The sequence below is a fragment of the Arvicola amphibius genome, chromosome 6 (assembly GCF_903992535.2).
Source record: "Arvicola amphibius chromosome 6, mArvAmp1.2, whole genome shotgun sequence".
Lineage (NCBI taxonomy): Eukaryota > Metazoa > Chordata > Mammalia > Rodentia > Cricetidae > Arvicola > Arvicola amphibius.
The window spans coordinates 54,841,273-54,863,459 of NC_052052.2; the positions used below are offsets into that span (position 1 = coordinate 54,841,273).

The 22,187-nt window shown below is 37.8% G+C and overlaps 1 pseudogene; it reads right to left on the bottom strand.

The window, feature by feature from the left end:
- Positions 1 to 5,336: 5,336 nt before the first annotated feature.
- Positions 5,337 to 12,377, bottom strand: LOC119817265 (annotated as a pseudogene).
- Between the last annotated feature and the right edge of the window lie 9,810 nt (positions 12,378 to 22,187).

Consider the following 22,187-nt stretch of genomic DNA (forward strand, 5'->3'; position numbering starts at 1 on the left):
TCGGAACTAATTTGCTCTGTTGCATATGATGATGCTTCCTTCTTTGATATCACCAAAGCTCCTGAGCTTTCATCATGGGCTAAGGAGCAGCAACTCATCAGGAGGCTTACAGGCTTCCAGCACCATACTGGGACTATTGGTACACCCAGTCTTGTGAACTGAGAAACTACATCTTGTCTGAACACCTACCCAGTGAGAGACAGCCATTGTGGGAACACTGCCAGTGTTGAGGTACCCTTCCTCAAAAAATGAGGAACCACCTGGTTCTTGGTTCTCAGGAGTGATTTTGCTGTTGTTGCTAGTTTAAAGCTAGCTCAATAAGTTTGCGTGAGCATGTGTGTGCATATGTGTGTTTACATGTGGTGTGTGTGTGTGTGTATGTGTGTGCATCCCATTAGTTCTATTTCTCTCAAGATCCCTGACTAATACAGGTGCTCATTAGGTTTGTGCCAAATGACATGAATTGAACTGAGTTGGCCTAACCTGAACCCAACTTAAATTTTTCATTTTAATTGGCAGTAGTTACCATCTGACCAGTGAAGCTCTATCTCCAATATTCCAGCCACTTCAAGTCTTATGAACTTAATTCATTACTTTAAATTTGTAGAATGACTTTCCAAAAAATAAGACCTTTATCTAGATTTCTGTTGAGCATGTATGACCAGCAGGAGAGGAGGAAGCCAGCATAGTCTTCAAAGAGCTGAGAGTTGGCTTTCTTAGAACAGGGCATTCTCCTCCACTTTGTCCTTAAACTGTGGCTGAGTTAAGACACTAGAAACACAATGGAGCATGGAAGCAAAAATGAAGTACATCATTCATCTAAGTAGAGGACAAGAAAGGAAAACTGAGCTCCAGAAGAAAGCATGTGCTGTTTTTACAGCGTACATTGCTAAACAGTTTTTATCAGACATGTCCAAAACAAATTGTTCTAAAATCTCACAGTATATTTTTTATTCTATTTTTTAAATAATACTTTCAAAATGCTTTTGATTAAAACATGGGTTTTTCAGTTAAACCACAAGCAAGATAAGCTTCTAATAGTTACTGTAGTCAACCCACAAGACAAGAGGAAATTCCTTCTGTGTAGATAAAAAGCAAACACCTTATGAAAGATGCATTAGAACTAGATAACCACCACCACACCACACACACACACATACACAGAAAGAGAGAGACAGAGAGAGAGACAGAGAGACAGAGAGACGAGACAGAGAGAGACAGAGAGAGACAGACAGACACACACGCACACACACACACAGAGAGAGAGAGAGAGAGAGAGAGAGAGAGAGAGAGAGAGAGAGAGAGAGGGCGTGTGATCAGTGTGATCAACTATACTGACAGAGTCCAGGCAGTTAGGCAAAAGTAAGCTCAAGGTTTGAAGTTCCTAGTGTGTGAAAAGGTGGGTGATGATTTCCTCACTGTAGCTATGGGAAAAGAAGTGTGCTTCTATGATCAGTCAGGCTAAAAGAGAAATCCATGAATCCATGCTCCATCTTTGCCACAGTTACTACCAGGGCAATTGGGATTGATAGTCGTATAGTAGACAAGCACCTTGTGAATTAGAAAGGCTTTCCAGAGAACTATCTCCTGTGCTAGTAAATCTCTAACTCTAAGGATCATATATCTTTCAAATGTTTTATAACATATATTGATGAGTGGCTATGAGATACATCATATATACTTCAATTTCATTTCAAACTGAGATCTGCTTAAATCAAAGAAAATGTCAGTAAACTCTGGTGCAGAACTGGAAATGACTAAGCTGTAGGTCATAGAAGTTTAGAATTTCTGAGATATACTTAAAAATTTAAGAATTTCTGAGATGTATAAATGGCATCTTTACATCCTTGATCAAAAACATGCTCTTTCAATAAAATCTTTGAATGTATTATGGAAGAGTTTTACTAAAGAGCTAGCCCTTGTGTTTGATATTATTATCCTTTTCCGTGCACCTTCTCTGTCTTACAGCTGACAGTTGGAACCCTGTAATTAGAAACTTGAAAATGTGGATTTCTTCATGCTACTACCAGTTCTCTTTGGAGTCTCGTTCAAAGAGGAAGAAATCTCTTAAAACTCACTCTGTGGGCTCTTGAAAATTATGTGCATGCCATCCTTACACTGTATTTTTATTTAGAAAATAAAATTGGCAGCCAGAAAATTATTCTAACACAATATCACTCTATATTATTCTCAAGGAAACAAAAACAAAAAACAAAAAAAAGAAAGAAAACTCAGTCCACTGCAATAGCTGCTAGGGAAAAAAATATAAGAAAACATAAGAATCCACTAAATATTTAAATGTCTTATTTGAGACTAGCAGGATTATATATGTTATGTGACTTTCTGCTATAAAAATATACAATGCCAAGGATCAAAATAAACAAAATTTTTAAACTAAGCATTCTTCAATTAGGATTCAAGATGCTGGCAAGGGCAGAGAAGGTTGAACTGAATATAGATTTGGGGAGATGGCTGTATAGAGGGGGCAGTTGAAGACATGAGTAAGGATGGGAACCCTAAGAGTGAACGCTGAAAGAATGGCCTTTGATTGGCAGACCACAGAAAGGTGAGGAGTGAAGCAAACCGATTCATAATAAAATTCTGCAACGTCTATTTTTAAGAAGGGCATGAGGTAGAGAAAGAGCCTCATTAGGCAGCTGATTTTCTCTAGATCTCTGTGGAGGCAGAAGGCTAGGCTGGTTCCCATTCTGGTGATGCTTATTGTTTAGCTTTTTGGTTGCCTCAGATTTCAAAGTTATAGAAAAGGTATACCAAGCTCAGATACCTGGGGGACAAGGGGAAAAGCAAAGTTATGCCACTAGCTGAAACAGCCAAGTCCAAAGCAAACCACACTCTGTTAATTCCAATTTCTCTTCTCTATACTAGTAATGGTTAAAAGAGTCTTTCTGCTAAAACTAACCAAACAGTTTTAAAGGAATACCTATAAATTTAAACATTTTTAATTTTCTCTTTCTCTTAGCTATCCTACCTTGAACCTGATCAAGAAAATAATGAGATATGCAAAGCTTTTATTTTGGGATAAAGTAAAAATAACTCCGTCTCTTTCTTGATGAATTATAAATATGCATAAATATACACATCATTCCCTTCTTCTTGAGCTCTTTTACCTTGACTAATGAGAACTGAGACACATACCATTATAGCTGTGGTTATAAATCTCAGCATATACAAGTTTAATCATTCAATCATTCACTTATTCGCTCATTAAATGAATTTTTCAGGGGTGTTATTGCTAAGAGAGGTCTAAGGGACACAAAAGAGGCATAGTGACTCACCCTTGTGATATTTACTTTCTGAGTGCTCACTTCCCCTTTGGGCAGTGGATTCTGATGAGAAGAAATAACATAGAAGGAAGGGGAAAGGGGGTGAAACAAAGCATATTACTTTTGTGTTCAAAGAGAAAGTAACAAACTTATTTAAAGATGCTGCTGTTGTTCCAGTTCACTGGTTTTGATCCAGCAGGGAGATGTGGTGGTTTCTCCAACTCTCTAGTCTATTATTCCAAAAATTATAGCCAGGTTATATCACAATGGAGTCTATAAATCAAAGGCAGCCCTGGAATTGTTCATCAGTTTCTCGATGCAGCAGTTTTATTCCATGCCTCTTCATCCTGAAGACGCCTGGTCTCTTGGAGCTCAGACTCATCTTGGAGTTTGGACTGATGAGACAAACTCACCACCCTTTATGAAGAAGCTAGCTTAGGAGTCCTGCTGGCCCAGCATGAACAACAGTCTCCCTGAATGTCTTCATATTTGCCTCCAAATGAGTTTTGTATTGACAGGCGCCGAAGAATTATAGACTGTTGGCACTGGATGATATGTTGAAGATTACTTAATACCTTTTACTTATAGCTGTGTAAGTAAGGCTCATGGGTTTTAATTAACACCCAAAAACTCTTCAAGAAGTTCTGATAATAAGATGGTAGGAAGCATCTCTTGCCTATTGGCAGATGTGTGTGTACACATTGCTGAGGGGACATGAGAAGACCACAGCTGCTCACAAGAAAGCATCTGTGCCAATTCCTTAAGCACCTTTCTGTATTTTTCCCAGTAATAAACATATCCTTGACTGCTCAGCACATTTCTCCTTCATCACTAAATTTGCCTTTAAGCTTTTAGACTTGCAAAATACTGAAAACCTGGTGAAATGTTTTCATGTCTTGATGTCCCTTCCATAAATTAACTAGGATAACTCATTTTATCCCATATTTTTATAATCCAGAAATGAGAATCTAATGCAATTTTTCAGTCAGGAGAAAAAAAATTAGCTGACTTTTTCTTTCACAAATTCCTGCTTTTGATCCTCTGAAAACTAAAAGGCAAACTTTCAACACAGACAAGTGGGTCTTGTAGCCTGACTACATTTAAAATAACTCAGTCCTATTTGTTAATGGCAAAGATAGCTAGAAGCCCCCACGCATGGTCTCAAACAACATGAGGTCATCGGTGTATGAGGGACTCAGATATTCATCATCATTAATCTTAATTTCAAGAATTACATTTCAAGATTTAATTTTCTCCTCCTACGTCTGGACAAGCAATAAGAAATAATCTTTGGGACTTAATTGTGTTTATTTCTATGACTTACAAAAAAGACAGCTCTAGACATTATTTTCAGAAAGAAAAAAAAAGTAACATTGATAATGCTCATTATCACTGTATTCTTGTCTGTAGCCTCAACAGCTGGGCTTCTGTGAGAGACGAAAAGCAAATGTGAAATATTTGGTGAACTCTGAAATTCACCAAAGCCCGTGTTCACTTGCTACCACAGCAGAGGTTAGCGCCACAAGGCTTTCCTTCAAGTGGATTAGCCTCTGCTGCCAAATGAAGATTTTATTTAGCATTGTACTCATTTAATCAAAGTATTGTATTTTTATTTTTAACTTTAAAGAAAACTTTATTACACACAGGTTGTCACATAATTGGATATTTCTCTACTTTCTATACAATTATTCTTTATTTCCACAGAAAGAGTGCTTCTGAACATCTCGTTTCAGGATGCCAGCGCTACAATCCTGACTGAAACAGAATAGTGACATGAGCTGAAAGCAGGACCTGGTATACAGCTCTTGCTCCTAGTATCAGGAATGTATAAATGTCTTAACCCAAAAATACAAAATTATTACTTGAAGTCATGGAGAATGAAAACAATAAACCATTATGTATTGTCAATGGGAACAAGTAACTGATGGTTATAACTGATCAACCAGCCAGCCTTTTCTTAGGACTTTTTCTTCAGGTGAATTCTCTGAAGTTATCAGTGAGGGACCTGGATTGGCGTCCCCTCACAGTTTACTGAAATTACTGTTCTAGGAATTAGAACACGTTATCTCCCATACTTCCTCCCATTCCACCCATTACTTGCATCTTGGGGTTCTTCCCTTTTGTAGGAATTTCTGATACTAAACCTTCTGTGGTAGTTAACAAGAAGACCACCCCAACGGCGTCTGGTAAAGCAGTTCTCACAGCCTTCATTGGATCAATGACTTTTTTCCCCATCATATCCACAAAGTCTCCAGCAGAGCATCATAGCCAATTTCTAAGGAACTTTGCAGAACTTACTCAGCTATCAAAGATCCTTTGATTATTGTTAAAAATAACAATAATCAATGCAGAAATTTTGAATGCTCTTTTAATAACTTCTGTACTTACTTTCTGATCTTCATTAGCCAGCTTTAATTAAGTCAAGACTGGGATGCACTGTAGTGAAGTGCAGCTCGCTCCAAAAGCAATGTCTTCTTCCACAGCTGCTCTTATATCATTGAGAGCATACATAACTCTGGCTTTCTTCTCATTCACTTTAGCATCACTCGCCCCTCCACCCTTCCCCACAGCTATGTCTGAAAGTTCAGCCAGTCACTTATTCAGTTCTCCCTTTGCATTGTCACTATGTGTGTCTAACTTGAAAACATCTTTCTATTTTCAATTTTTTTATTTTATTTTCTTAGTCTTTTGTTTTCGATATATTCTGACCACGGTTCTTCCTCCCTCCACTCCTCCCATCTTCCCCCTTCACCCCCTCCATCCATTTCTCCTCAGTTTCTTTTCCAAAAAGAGCAGGACTCTCAGGGATATCAGCAGAACATGGCATAACAAGGTACAGTAAGACTAGGCACAAGCACTCATATCAAGGCTACGTGAGGCAACCCAGTAAGAGGAAAGTGGTCCCAAGAGCAAGTGAAAAGTCAGAGACAGCTCTACTCCTACTGTTAGGTATCCCATAACACCAACAAGCTGCACAACTATGAATTATATGCCGAGGACCTAGCTCAGATCTCTACAAGCCCCATGATTGCCACTTCAGTCTCTGTAGGCCCCTATGAGCCCTGCTTATTTGATTCGGTGAGCTTTGTTCTACTGCTCTCAATCCCTCTGACTCCTACAATTAAATACATTTTTCAGTTTAAACTTTGTCACTTTTCCATTCAAAAGCATGTCAATTTTAGTAAGGGTGGCCTCTACAACTTTTTCTGAATTATGAGTTTGAGCATCTTGAAGATTAAGGTTCAACCCCTCTTCTCCAAATGCTGTACAAGTAGTAATAGCCCTGTTTAGGCTGGTTCTTCTTATTGTCACCAAACCATGGAGCTTTGACTGAAGATCAAAACCAGTGTGTTTAGAGATTCTCCATCAACATCTTGAGCAGTTATGACCAAGGGCTTCTGATGAGCACTGGCAATTTCAAGAGCAGGTTTAATGGACTGGACACTAGACCTTAGTTTTTTTTTAATTCAACAGAACATTGGTATCTCAGAATCCACATTCTTGACCTTTTGAAGTGTTAATACAATATGGGGAAATGCATCCCTTATCCAACTTTAACCTTTGAATAATTCCTTATTCATCAATAATTTCTAATTGCTTTTCCACCCTTCGCTGTGATGATGCCCTTTCTTTAAACTTTTTCATTGCATCAAAAATGGTGTTTCCAATGTCTGCATTTGTTTGCAGAAATTGTAGCAAACTGAGCAATTTCTTCAAGGATTGTGATAGATTGGGACTTTTTTAAGGTTTAGTAATTAGGTCATCAACAGCCAACATTATCCCTCTCCTGGTTTCCACTGGATTAGCCCCCTTGCTCATTTCTTTCAGAGTCCTCCTTGGAGACTGAACATGCTAAAGCAGTAGCAGTGATGGCAGCACCTCGAGCATCTTCATTTGTATTATTGGAAACATCTTGAACAAACTTAGCTCTGATGTTCTTATATTTATTCTCTAAATCAACTGACTTTGCAACAGTGACTCCAGTCCTTGTGTTACTTGGGAACTTCCCTAACTCTCTTCAATAATCACTATTCTTCCCTTTGACCCTTCTGTAAGAGCCAACACAGGTCTGCTCCCTGTGTCCTCACAGAGCCTCTTCTCTGTACAAACTCTTCCTCCTTCTATATATACAGCAACCAGACTGGCCTGGGAAGATCTCAGTGGCCCTGTTTTAATTTTATCATCTATTTAAGGGTTCTATTCCCAATGTCAAAGTCCAAGGTTCAGGGTTCTAGGACGGTTTTAACATATACTTTTTGGAAAATAATTCAGACACTAACACTAGGAAAATATGTAACCATAATAAAGCATAGTACTCTAACCCAAGAGATGATGTGCCAGGGCTCTGAAGCAGAATTTGAGGGACTGAGAAGAGAGGGGAATGGCATTTGCTGGTAACATATTGTTGACAGCAACTTTTCCTCAGACTTTACGTGTGGCATCTGTGCCCCACTGCCATCAGATGCTGGCGTTTTAGAAAGGATGACTGAGGTGACAGAAGTGAAAGACCAGTTCCATGTAGTGACCTAGAAAATGGTGGAGCATGTCTCTATACCAATGTATGTCTATTGTCCATAGATACCTGAATGCCATCAGATCCCCTAGAAGTGGAATTGTGGGTGGTTCTGAGCTGTCATGTGTGTACTAGGACCCAAACCAGGTTCTTCTGTGGGAGCAATGGGTGCCCTAATGACAAAGCCACTGCTCCCGGCCCACTCCCTTCAAAATGTTGATGATGGCCTGAATTGGCCAAACACAACTTCTTTGTTCTTGAAGACCTCATTTCACCAATGTGGAATTCAACTTACATCTCAGTAAGAATTCATTCAACCTTTGTATTTTAAGTATTTTTCTTATTGCATATTTTTCTATCATATAATTGTGATGTATTTCACAAATTGTTTGAGAAATTAAAGTTAAGTACAATTTGCTATTCTAGCAAACATACCATAAATCCATTGGTGAGTTTCCTTTCTGGTCCAATCTTAGTAAATGTGGGACAACAGAACTTCCTTTTTGTTTCAGTCAGTCTTGGAGAAATGCAAACACTCACCATTAGAGATCCATGCCACATAAGCAAAGCTGAAGGGAGTTAGAAAAAAATTAATACACCTTCTCAGGATCATCTTAGTATTTGGAAAGCTTGTTCACCTTCCAGATGCTTATTCATGAAGCATGTTTGAAATGTCACACATACACACACACACACACAGAGAGAGAGAGAGAGAGAGAGAGAGAGAAAGAGAGAGAGCTCTAGACAGACACACAGAGAGAGGTATATCAGCTTTTAGGGGGGAAACTAAATGGAACCTAAGGACCAGAGCCAGGAGGAAAGAGAAATATAACCCTGTAAGAATATCTGAAAATAAAGACAAAGGGACATTAAAGGAGAGAGACAAGAGAAAGCCCCAGACAGAAGATACTTTTTGAATTGCATCCAAATGGACTCATAATGGACCTAACGGCGACTTGAGGTGAAAAGCAAAAAACTGTATTGCACCGTTCTCTGGATACAGCATTTGATTATCTAAGACTTTCCACTAATGGACTACATGCCCTTCTAAAATGCAAGTGACTATACAATGTGTTTTAGAATATGTAGTGGAACACATAAATTTATGATGCTCCATTTCTATTACTTAGTAATTTATATGTATTTAATGTAACTGTATAGTTTTCATAACCTACCACCTTCGTTGGCTTCCAGGGATCATTTTATGTCACCAGTGCCTATAAATGCTGAGCCATCTCCACAGCTTCCATAATCTTAATTGTAATGTCAATATAATATACAAGTGAATGTGTATACCAAACATATTAGCTATTTTTGGACTTTGAAATTGTTTTCATTTTTAGTGCCAAGGTAGCTATGTGCTCAATAAAGCACGTTATCATTTTAACCTTTCAGTATGTTTCTTGTGAAAGTATTGGATTTTATGTAGAGAATCATGATATCAGAATAGCAAAATTAATGATACCACAGTACACAACACAAAGCAAGCAGAAGCCACACAAAGCACTGCAGATTTCTTTTTTAAGATCTATGTTTAAGCCTTAAAGCATAGGTAGTTCGGGTAACTAGGCAGCACTCCTGTCCCACAAATCCAGCTACTCTATAAATTTATAAGTTTATAGAAGAAAAAACTGTCTCTATTAGCTCTTAGATGTTAATTTAAATCCATCTGAAAGAAAATCAAGGGAAAACCATGTAGTACCAGAGAAAAAGCAAAAGAAAACAAAATATTACAATGTATTTGATAATTAAGATACAAACTCAAACTCTGGAGTATCATACAGAGAAATGGTTATAAAACATTGGTGGCAATTCTAGATATAGTCACCTTGCTGTACCATGGGGCAAACAGCTAGACGTGTACACTGAGTCCCTCTTTATTACTATTTTTGAAAGTAAATTCTTCACTTTGGTGTAAAACAAATGCACTACATGGTCATGTGGGAGAAAAATGTGTCTTCTCTCTCTACATACGAAAAACAATTAAGAAATCAGCGATGGCCATGTTTTCTGTTTGCCATGGTAATTTTAAGGATGATCAAAGACCGTGACATTGAACTTTGCATCTTTTTAAAGTAATTCTAATATCAGCACTAGCAGTAATATTCAGAGAAATCTGGTCCTTTGATGTGATGTAGTAATAGACTTTACAGATCTATTTCAATGAAGCTATATTAGCAAATTATTTGAAGTCAATAAATGTATCTGGAGATCTTAAATTGAACATGGGAGAGGAGCTCTGGAAAGGCAAGGCTCAGAATGGCAGCTCCAATTCCCTGACATGCCAGTCCGAGGGAAGTTTGGTCTAATTGCACTCACACTGTTGAAACAGTGTCCAGCACCTTCACTCTTTTCAATGTAATGAGAATATTCCAAAAGAGTTCACACCGTATCTTTTTAATTCTTCCTTTCTGATAAACCCCAGAAGCAGATAAAGGTAAACCACTGTCATTTATAGAAGCTAATAAAAATGCAAAATCAAATAAGTGGTGTAAGTGAAACGCACCAAGGTTCAAGGGAAAGGAGACTCTTGAGTTAAAGAATGCGACGCGGTAAGAGTCACAGAAAATGGGGAACTCCAATAGACATGATGAGGCAAGATCTGGAGTCTAGGGGATAGAAACGTACAGGTGTCCAGCGAGTCATACAAGTAATTAGCACTATCAGGTGCCAACAATTGTGCAAGGTATTAGGGGACAAGGAAATCATGCTGATTTCAATTAATTAAAAAGTTGGCAATAAAGAGAACTTCAGTTAGCGAGTACATTCATTGCTCTTCCCTCTTATAGGACAAAAAGCTAATCTCAGTCATGTGTGGAATTTAGAGGAACTTAACATCAAGCAGTCTTCACTCTGCGCATGCATTCGTTTGCCGAGCCATTTAGTGCTGAGTACATCTACGAGCCACACACTCTGTAGAGTGTTGGAGATGTGCAGAGATATGACAAAGTCACTTTCCTTTTTATTTCAGTATCCAGGTCGCTGGAAAGGTAGCATATTATTTAATGTGATTTTTCTAAAGCATGACAGAATCCACAAATCAAAAGACTATCTCAGGGATGGAAAAATGGCTCAGCAGGTAAGAGAAGTGGCTGTTCAATTTGTATTACCCACATGGTAGCCGAAAACTGTACCTCCGATTTCAAGAGATCCAATGTCCTCTCTGGTCACTGAGGGCACCAAGCATGCGTGAGATACACATGTATGCAGACATAACGTCTATAAACATAAGATATAAATAATTTTAAGAGACAGTCTCAAAAGGTTTGCTGTTTTCTACTTGTAAACTGACTCCTTTTGACAGAAACTAAAAACAATCACTTTTCTGCCGCTACTTTGGGGAAGTTTTCTTCACACTCACATGAGGTCGAGTCACATGTAAGGGCGCATGGGCTGGCTTTTTAGAGTCCTTTTCCAATGGTGGGATGCTTTGTTCAGCCTTTATGCAGGGTGAAGAGGCTTGGTCCTGCCTCAACTTAAAATGCCAGGCTTTGTTGACTCCCCATGGCAAGCCTTACCCTTTGGGAGGAGTGGATGGAAGATGGGTTGGGGCAGGGGGGGGGGGGGAGAAGGGAGGAAGAATTGTGATTGGTATGTAAAATGAATTTAAAAAAATAAAATTAAAAAGAAAATACAAGCAACGGTGCTTTCTTCTGACCCTGACAGACATTTTGACCGTAGAGAAGTTAGCAGATTTTTAAAACTTAAAACATTACTTGAAGCCAAAAGACCATCTTATAATCCTGCTAAGTGCTGGATTAGTCAGAGTCTACACTCAGCATACCTTCGGCAGGCTAACTTGCATATATTATTCCACCAAACACAACTAACATCAAGAGAGCATTGCACACTCATTACCTGTTCTTTTTCCTGAAAGCTATGAAGCCAACAGCAGTCTGTTTATCCATAAGCTTCCTTTTGTTCTTGAATCCTCAATTTGAAATGGCAAAAGTCATTCTTAAAATTCTTGTGTCTAAGTAAGATTTATCCAGTATTTAAATAGTAACGCCAAAGTCAGGTGCAAGCTTTATGTCGATTACTTACAATGTCCTTGGTACAGCCATGCTCAAGACTATGTGCAGAATTGAAAAAGATAGCTAAACATGCCTGTGTCAGTGGCTAAATTATCTCATCATATCACGCACAACTTTCCACGGCAGTAAAAGAGAAGCTCAACTGAAAGTGATTGATTCTTGAAGGCCATCTGAACCCATTTAGATACTAATACAAATTGCTTCATGTGAAAAACTACTCTGAACACCATTTAAAAAAAATCTGTGTGCATCAAGGAGGGGGGAAAGTTCCAGACTTGTGGGATGTATCTTTTAATTGTTTGCTCTTATAAGCCTCCCAACTAAAATAAATGTGACTCTCCATTTCATTTTCCTTAAAATAATTGACTGATATACTACTACCCATGTTATATGAAGAATGCAGATATTACAGAGGCAAAAAAAGAGAAAGCACTGAAAGAAACATAAGATTAAACAACAGGAATCAAACATCAGTTATGTTTTCCAAAAGTGTATCCAGACCCTCCTCACTGCCCCTGTCATCCTTCAAGCACTTACATCTTCCATATTCACCGGAGCACAGGGGTTGAGATGACAATTACCACATTCTCAGGAATGGGTTCTGCTACTCCCAAGAAACACCTCTATTGTTTTTTTTTAATTTTTTTAAAAGAAAATGAACTATCTTTTTTCATTATACATACCAATCCAAGTCTGGCTCCCTTCCTCCCATTCCCTCCACATACCCCCCACTTCACCCCTATCTAATCTTCAGAGAGGGTGAGGCACATTGCTTTGGGGAAGGTCTAAGGACCTCCCTACTATATCTATGCTGAGCAAGGCATCTATCCAAAGAGAATAGGTACAAGCAATAGAGATAAATCCTGGTGCCACTGCCACTGGCACCTCAGTCTGCCCCCCTCATGCAACTGTCAACCACATTCAGATGGTCTAGTTTAGTCCTATGCTTGTTCCTTTCCAGGCCATCTGGTGTCAGTTAGCTCCCAATAGCTCAGGTAGACTGTTTCAGTGGGTGAACCTATCATGGTCTTGACCTCTTTGCTCATATTCTCATTCCTCCCACTCCTCATTTGGTCTTTGGGAACTTTGTTCAGTGCTCCGATGTGGGTCTCTGCCTCTGTTTCCATCAGTTGCTAGATGAAGGATCTATGATAATATTTAAGATATTCATCAGTCTGACTACAGGGAAAGGCCAGTTCCGGAATCCTCTCCTTTATTGTTTAGGGTCTTAGCTTGGGTCATCCTGTGGATTCCTGGGAATTTCCCTAGAGCCAACTTTTTTATTAACCCCATAATGGCTGCCTCAATCAAGATATCTTTCCTTGCTCTCATCTCTGTCCTTACTCAATTTTGACTATCCCATTCCTTCAAGTTCTCCTCACCCCTCCCTTTCTCCCCTCCTCTTCTCCTCCCACCTTCCCTTCTCCCTCCCCCTAGCCCTATATTCCCAATATTTGTCAGGTGATCTTGTCTATTTAGACTTTCCAGGTGGATCTATATGTTTTGCTTGGGCTTCTCCTTGTTACTTAACTTCTCTAGGATCATGAATTACAGGCTCAATATTCTTTGTTTTTAGCTAGTATCCACTCATGAGTGAGTACATACCATATTCATCTTTTTTGGGTCTGGGTTAATAGCCAGAACCTGAAAACAACCTAGATGTTCCTCAACCGAAGAATGGATAAAGAAAATGTGGCACATTTACACATTAGAGTAGTATTCAGTGGGAGAAAAAAAAAAAAAACAATGACAAATTGAATTCTGAATGCAAATGGATAGAACTAAAAAAAATATTATCCTAAGTGAGGTAACCCACACCTTTACTGTTTTAATGGAATGAGTTAAGACTAAGCTAGGCTTACAATTATTGAATGCACTATCTCAATCACTGCTCAGAGCTTCATCTGATGTTAATTTATCTGTTTTTGCTACACAGCAAGTAGGTGGACTGCAAACAGAACAGGGAAATGGCCTTGCATATGGTTGGAGGTTCCAGCCATCCTGCTCAAAAAGGTCACTGGTTCAATGCTGTAAGTATTAGAAGAAAAGACATATTTGAGACTGAAATAGTTTAATGGCTTCCACAGCTTACAACTAGAAGTGATTTTGGAGTAAAAATTTAGGCATTGCAAGAAAAACATAATACATTGACAGGAAAAACACAATACATAAACAAAATGAAAAAAAATGTACTTTGATGGCTAACCAGCTCTTATTTCATATAATGTTTCTGTGGTTTCAAGGTATGTACTATTTTGAGTATATAATTACACACAGAGAGATATAAATTTTAAAAATCAACTATACAATTTTAATTTGAGAGGCAATATGATTGAAGTTAAGAAAAAATATTAGAAAGGTCATTACCTATTTAATTTTGTCCATCTTTTACCCCATTTCACCCTAGGGCACATAGATGAACCCAAAACGAATCTATTCACTTAGTTTTCTAATACTTTGGGATAAGTATTCTCAGAAATTTGCAACCCAAATATCAGCAAGCCTTTGTACATCCAAGCCCAGATGACTGCCTCTCTTTACAATGTATTTACTGTAAATACAAGTAGAGACAAGTTATCTTCTCTTCACAGTCCCTTCCCCCTTGACACAAGCCAGTCTGCCATGAGAGGGGAGGGTGGCAAAGCAGGAGGGATGATCAATAGTCTTTTTAAGTGGATCACAAGAAATTTGATCCCCAGTGGCTCAGGAAACCAGCAAGGGCAAGAAGTTAATGGGGGCAAGATAGCAAATCTCCACTATAATTTAATTTGCAAGGTGAAAAATTGTGACTATTTTGCCAAGAAGTCTTTTATCACATTTCCTTATGTAGCAGAAATCCATGACAGTCTTTCATCCAATTTGAATTAAACACACAGACAGAAAAGAGAAATCAAATCATCAAAGGCTTCTCATTTGACAAATATTTTAGTAGATTTCATAAAACAAAGTTTTGTTCCAGTTAGATCCTTGCATTGCACGTTAAGAGCCAAAGCCGTACTGTATTTTGTAATAATCATATAAAAGCTAAGGCTAAAACCCAGGTCAACATAACCAAAACCAAGATTCACGCAAATATGTGGACAGTGTTGTTGTTGTTTTTGTTGTTGTTGTTGTTTTTCCAGCACAGCAGCAAGAAGGAAAGTTACATCACACAACAGAACTCATGTGGGAGTTTATTGGGGGAGAGACAGAGAGGCCAGCCTCTGGAGTTGGGCACAGCAGAAAGAAAGGGAGCAGGTATGCCTTTCACACGGGGTATATAGCACGTGCACACAGGGAATGGTTGTAGCTGATGACGTTTCCTTCCAGGTCCTCAAAAGCAGGCCAGTGCTAGTTCCTAGATACTAACAAGCGCATGTGCACTGGAACTGTTCTTAGTGGCTGCAGTTGAGGACCCAAGAACGGACTACTACAACGAATGAATGCCAACATATGGGTAATCACCATTCTCTGTGCTAGATACAGAGATTCAAGATAAATGCAGTCATTCCCTCAATAAATAATGAATAGTTATAAGACAGAAAACTTAAAATTTATATGTATTATGTATTCAAAATTAGAAATATTTATAAATACTACTATATTGTGCGTCATAAATAATGAAACCCAGAGAAATGATTTAGGAAAATTCTTCCACAAAGCAACTTAAATATGTATTGGCATCAGATGACATTAATGGTGATGGTAATGATTACCTTACAATGTCATCATTCTCCCGAAATCTTAAGTAAACCACGAGAAAACAGGTGGGATAGTGGAAGGATGATCTAAGAGAAATAGTTACCTGTAAATGGTGTAACTCTGAGCTTATTTTTCAAGATTAATAATAAACATAATTTAACATGATGCAAGGTGTGTGAAGGGGAGCTTTGTGCTGAGCAGTTCAGAGCCCTGTAAAAGCACTGGGCATGTGGTATCTGTATCTTGTGCGATAACTCGGGAAGAGTACCAGACACACTGAGGCGCCTAGTATCTGGGCTCCAATTTATTTGATTCCATAGATCTTTACTCTTATATCATCCACTGAGAATTTCTTAGATGATAATTTATTAAGATCAAATCAAGTAATGCATTGGTTATTTATTTGAGATCCATTTGTCATAGAATTTTGTGTATAACCCAGTCATTTCTTACTTAGACACTATTAATTAATATCTTGGGCTTGTAACTGAAATAAATAGTGTTTAATTCTGCTGTTTTAAAGTATATATATTCCAGTATATTTTTTAATTTTTTTAATCTAGTCAGCAAACCCTTATTTTTTATTGGATGAAAATTTAACAATGTCTAGTTCTTGGAAATACATATAAAATTATAAACATTGCTGTCAATTTCATATGTCCCATCCAGCAAAGGGGAAAATGTCAAAAAAAACTGATACAAAAAATGCCATAAATTAATGTCTAAATTTTAATAGTTGAAATGCAAGATGCACTGAAATTGCTCAGTAGTATTGTCTTGTCTTGATGGACGATCATGAAAATGGTCCCTCGGAACCACTCTTATGGGTTGGAGAGATGGCTCAGCAGGTGAAAGAGCTTGCTGCTGTTGTAGAGAACCCAAATTTGATTTCAAGAACCTGTGTCATGTTGACATACAACCAACATAAACATATAGCATATACACACAGAGACACACAAGTACACATAACTAAAAATAAAAGTGAATCATTTTTAAATTTACAAAGTAAAGAGTGATAGGGATTCTTTTTTTCTTCCTACTTTGTTTTGTAATGAAAATAGATTTTTTTATCAATACAATATATTCTGATTTTGGTTTCCCCTCCTCAATTCCTCTGAAATTTTAAGTAAATGAAAAGTCTGAATACAAATTCCAGAAATATAATATTTTGGGTATTCAAGAAAATTAAAGAAGCTGAGAAGTATAAACAAAATAGATATTTGGAAGACAGTGGCCAAGTCATATCAAGCATTATAGACCATCAGAGGATTTCCATTTTTCCCTGAGAGGCACAGGATGACTTTGAGAAATAGATCAAACCTGCATTTTAAAAGATCACTCAGCTACTAGACACCAGAAAATTAAAAACTGTAATGATTAAATATTTTGTTGTTACAGGAATTCACAGGAAACAGAACAAGAGTATAAAACAAGAAAAGTATGGTAAGAGGGAAGAAGTACTAAGTTCAACTGATAGTGCATAAACGTTCATGTAACCATACTATCCATAATAAATAACCAAGATGAAACTTTTAATGACAATGAAAACATATGATTTTTCTATTTGAAATTAAGTAGTCCAGTCAAGGAATAACTAAACTCTTCTCTGTGTAGAAGACCATTCTTGATTCCATTCAGAATCATTTAAATGTTTAATCAGTGTCATGGAGTAAGCAAAACAGATTAGCAGATATGTATAGATTTCACTCTTTAGAACAAAATAGTAAGAATTGATGAATATATTCACGAGAGTAATCTGGACAGTAGCCAGTCTATCACCCGAAAACTGTGACAGTGAATTACAGGTATCTTCATCTGGGAGACGTACTCTTATAATTAGAGTGGATTTCTCAATGTATAGATTCCTGAAAGTCCAGACTTGACAGTGGACAGTTTGTGGACAGTATTAGGTGGCTAGGGTAAGCTGTTGTGTAGATGGAAGTTTCTGTCCCACCTGGTCCTGCAGCCGTTCAGTCCCAAAGCAACACAAACAGGCTTATCTTAATTATAAACTGCTTGACTTATTTCTCAGGTTTATTGCTAACTAGCTCTTACAACTTAAATTAATCCATAATTCTTATCTATCTTTAGCCATGTGGCTTGGCATCTTTCTTCAGCAAAGCATTCTCATCGTGCTTTCTCTATGTCTGGTTTGCGACTGCATGTCTTCTATTCTCCCCAGAATTCCCCTAGTCTGGTTGCCCCACCTATACTCCCTGTCTGGCTACTGGCCAATAAGCATTTTATTAAATCAATATGAGTGACAAATCTTTAGAGTGTACAAGAGCAATATCCCACAGGACTATTATGCCCAAAAATTCCTATTGTGCAATCTCTATCATGCAAGTAAGAATCATGTTAATACGTGTCTTGCAGCAGGTGTGTGTGGGGGGGGGGGGGGGGAGGCAGTTGTATGAAGTTTAGATCTGGCCAAAATCTGGGGTCTTGCACAGGCTGCAGCTCTGTGTTATCAGGTTGTAGCATTCTGGTGGTTATTGTTTGGGATTCCTGAACCACACTTGTGAAAATTCCCTGATAGGGTACTCACTGCATTTTCTGGTTTGATCTTTATTCACAGCAGGACCCTCAAGGTCACAGTTGGGAAAGAATTAAGTCAGGGTCTTACTCTGCATATTGATCACAAAATACAAACCTTGCAAAAAGAATCCCATCTCTGCACACAAGTGTGGATGTTGATCCATAGGCAGTTCTCCACTCAGAGATGATTCCAGAACAGAAAATCTTCCAGATTCTATGCCACCATCCTCAGCAAATAACCTGTTGAGTTATTTTGGAGGGTCTCTATTGGAATATATTTTCCTCCTTCACCCCCAGTAGACAAATACTGAAATCAAATATACAACGTCTACTTTCATTGTGTTGGCTGTAGCTCAGGCTTATGATTTTTAACCCCACTGCTAAGAATTCTGGGTAATAGTTATAACTATGTATTTATATGGGAAAAAGATAGATAGGGTGTGGTGACTTATCCAAAGTCAGCAACATTATTCATTATATTAGATTTTCTTTTTTTCTTTTTTCTTTTTTTTTTTTTTTGGTTTTTCGAGACAGGGTTTCTCTGTAGCTTTTTTAAAGCCTGTCCTGGAACTACCAGGAGCAGACAAGTTTCATTGTCATGAAAAGCCCTAAGTTATTAAAACATTTAAATGCTATATTCTGTAGTCTTTGGAAGATATGAAGAATGCCTATGTAACTTAAATATATCTCTATATATCTAGAAAATCTAACTAACATGACTATAAGCTTTACTATTATTGACTATCCATTAACAACCTATATACATTACATTTTTAAAATGAACTACACAATCACAATACCTTAATCAGTATCAGAAATACATATACATAAAACAAAATTGACCTTAAATTTAAATCACTAAAGCAAAATCCATATCAATGTAAATTATTCATATCTATATCATATCCCCCTTTAAATGTAAAAGAACACTTATAAACAATATTTGGGAATATGGGCACAGTTATTTCTCTCCAAACTGCTTCATGCTGAATGGGGGCGCTGTTAATCAGATCTTTCATGGTGTAACCTGTGTGCCAGGTTCATCTCAGTCATCAGTTGGGTGAAGTAATTTTTTGAGGGTGTTCACAGCAACCTTTCAGGAGGGCGTGGTCTATCATACCATATTGGGATAGAAGCAATCCATAGGGTCTCATTTTCTGTAAAAATAAAAGAAGAATCTCTTTTCCAAAGTATCATATCCTTAGATCCAAATTCTGAAGTCAAGGTATTTTCAAAATATCTATCTTGGATTAGTTCAGCAGCATTTATAAACAAATATCTTTTAGCAGCTGTTGCTCCTTCCTCAGCATTCAAACAATTCAAAGAGAGCATAATAGCATACAGTATCAAGATTCTCTGTGTATTTTCCATCTTATATGACTTTATTTTAACCTCTATTTCGTTTATTTTTACTTTTATTTTTTGAGACAGGTTCTCTGTATATCTTTGTCCTGGAATAACTCCTTAGACCAGGCTGTCCTTGAACTCACAGAGATCCATAGTCTCTGCTTCTCAAGTGCTGGGATTAAAGGTGTGTGCTACAACACCTTGAACTCACAAAGATCTGTCTGTCTCTGCCTCCCAGGCATTTGGATTAAAGGTGTGTGCTATCACACCTTGAAGTCTCAGAGGTCAATCCACCTCTGCCTCCCACGTGTTGGGATTAAAGGTGTGTACCACCACAACAAACTACTTCCTTTTTTTTCTTTTTCTTTTTTACTTTTAAGAACTTTAACCTTTAGCTTGCATGTATTTTTAACACATAGTAAACCATTTAGACATTTTCTTCGACTTTGAATCTTTCTTTTACTGTATATCTCTCTTTTTGTGACCACATGAGACTTTAATTTACGAAACAATATCAGTAGGACTAAAGCCGTGACTTTGGTGGCTGGATCCAGCCTATTCCTTAGCTTTCATGCGATTCCAGCCTTGTGGCTGAGGTACCGACCAGAGCCATGTTTATCACCACAACTCTGTGGCGGTTCAAGGTCCCTGCCAGCAAGCAAGCTGCAACAGTGTTAAACAACAATCAAAAGCTCCAGAGTCAGGACCTCCTGCTTGAAAGAGTAAGAGTTTGCCCTGGCAGGACGGCCCAGAAAGCTGGCATTTTAAAATAGCACAGCTTTTTTCCTGCTATGGCTGAAAACCGAAAAGCATGCAGTTAATTTTCATCAAGTGTTTCGTAGCCGAACCTCTTAAAAGAGCTGCAATGTTTTGCAGCTGAAGCTGAGTCAGGAAGCCTCTCTTAGATGAGAGTGCTTGCTCTAGCAAGCAAAGCCAAACCTGAGAAATTGCTGCTACCGAGAAATCATGCTTTACTCTATTCTTTCCCAAGCTTTCTCAGGCTTTCTGTGGATTCAGTTATCCACGTTGGGCGCCATTCTGTAGTAAGGAGCAGATGGGCTGTGTCCAGCCACTCGGCTCCTGGTCACCCGGCTAGCTTTACCCCGAAATAATTACATGGAAACTGTATTCTTTTAAATACTGCCTGGCCCATTATTTTCAGCCTCTTACTCACATCTTCTCTAACTCATATCTAATAATCTGTGTAGCACCACAAAGTGGTGTCTTACCGGGAAAGAGTCTAGCATACGTCCATCTTGGGCTGGAGCTTAGTTGCATCTCTCTCTGAGGAGAGGCACGGCAGTCTGGCTAATTTAGGAGAGGCGTGGCATCTGACTGATCCTTCTACCTCACTTCCTCTTCCTGTTCTGTCTACTCCACCCACCTAAGGGGCGGTCTATCAAATGGGCCAGGCAGTTTCTTTATTAGCCAATGAAATCAACTCAAACAGAAGACTCTCCCACATCAAGGCTGGCCTAGAATTCACAGAGATCCTCCTGCCTCTGGCTCCCAAGTGCTGGGATTAAAGGCGTGTGCCACCACCGCCCGGCTTATTAGATTTTCTATGTACTAAAATCAACTATGAATGTATCAAAAGATATTAAGAATTTTATCATTTGATATTTAAACAAAAAATTATCAGGCAGGCAGTGATGGGTGGTGGCACATGCCTTTAATCCCAGAACTCAGGAGGCAGAGACAGGTGAATCTCTGATTTCATGGCCAGCAAATTAGGACAGGATCCAAAGCTACAGAGAAACCCTGTCTCAAATAAATAAAACAAAACAAAAAACAACAACAAAAATCTCATATTGATATTAAAAAGGCTTCTTAAACAATATATATTATGATTATATATAATAAAATTAAAAAGAATTACAGATTTGACTACCTCAAAAGTTAAATAAATTGTGATACAGAATAAGTTCTTTCTCCATTAATTTTTTAAAGATTAACAAACCAAAACATGCTAATATGAATAATAGGATTTTAGAAATTGTTTGGGGATAAAAGGAACCATCCTCACAACCAAGAAAAAAAAGAAGTCATGGGACTAAAAGAGAAGAAAGATGTTTGAGTTCACTAGGTCAAGTAAGCAAAAGTAAGAAAAAATTAATTGAAGATGGTTTGCTATTATTGCTCACCAAAATAGAAATATCATACTAGTCATTAATGATGAAACAAACACTAGTAAATTCTTGGTGACATGTAAGTTAGTTCGGCTAAAGAAGATAAATACAGGATTATCTGTCAATATATAAAGATGCACTTCTAGGAATATAATATGCACTTCAGAAATATAATATGGAAGACTATAATTTAGTTAATTTGTAATAAAATGGAAAGGAAATTATCTGAGAAATACCAGAGATAAATATGTACATAAAAGTTAGTGGTGGCAATATTTGCAATATAGGAAAATATTCTGATGAAACACTATATATAAATAAGAACACTTGTTCAACTCAAATATGTTTCTCATTATTTTAGAGGCTCAATGAGTACAAGATTAAGACACCAGCAGACTGAGTATCTTGTGAGGGTCCCTGGTTTACTGATGTCAGGCTTTTTTGTGTGCTTCTATATTACAGAATCAAAATAGTTCCCTTGAGCCTCTTTCATCGGGAGCCAGTTATGAGTTCACCCAAATGGCCCACCTTAAACCTTATGATTTCTACATACAAATGTCTGACAGAAAGAAACAGACTATGGAAATCATACTATATTCGGAGTAAAGCATGAATTAAAGGTACAGATATAGAAAACCATATATGGTATGTGTTTCTTTTC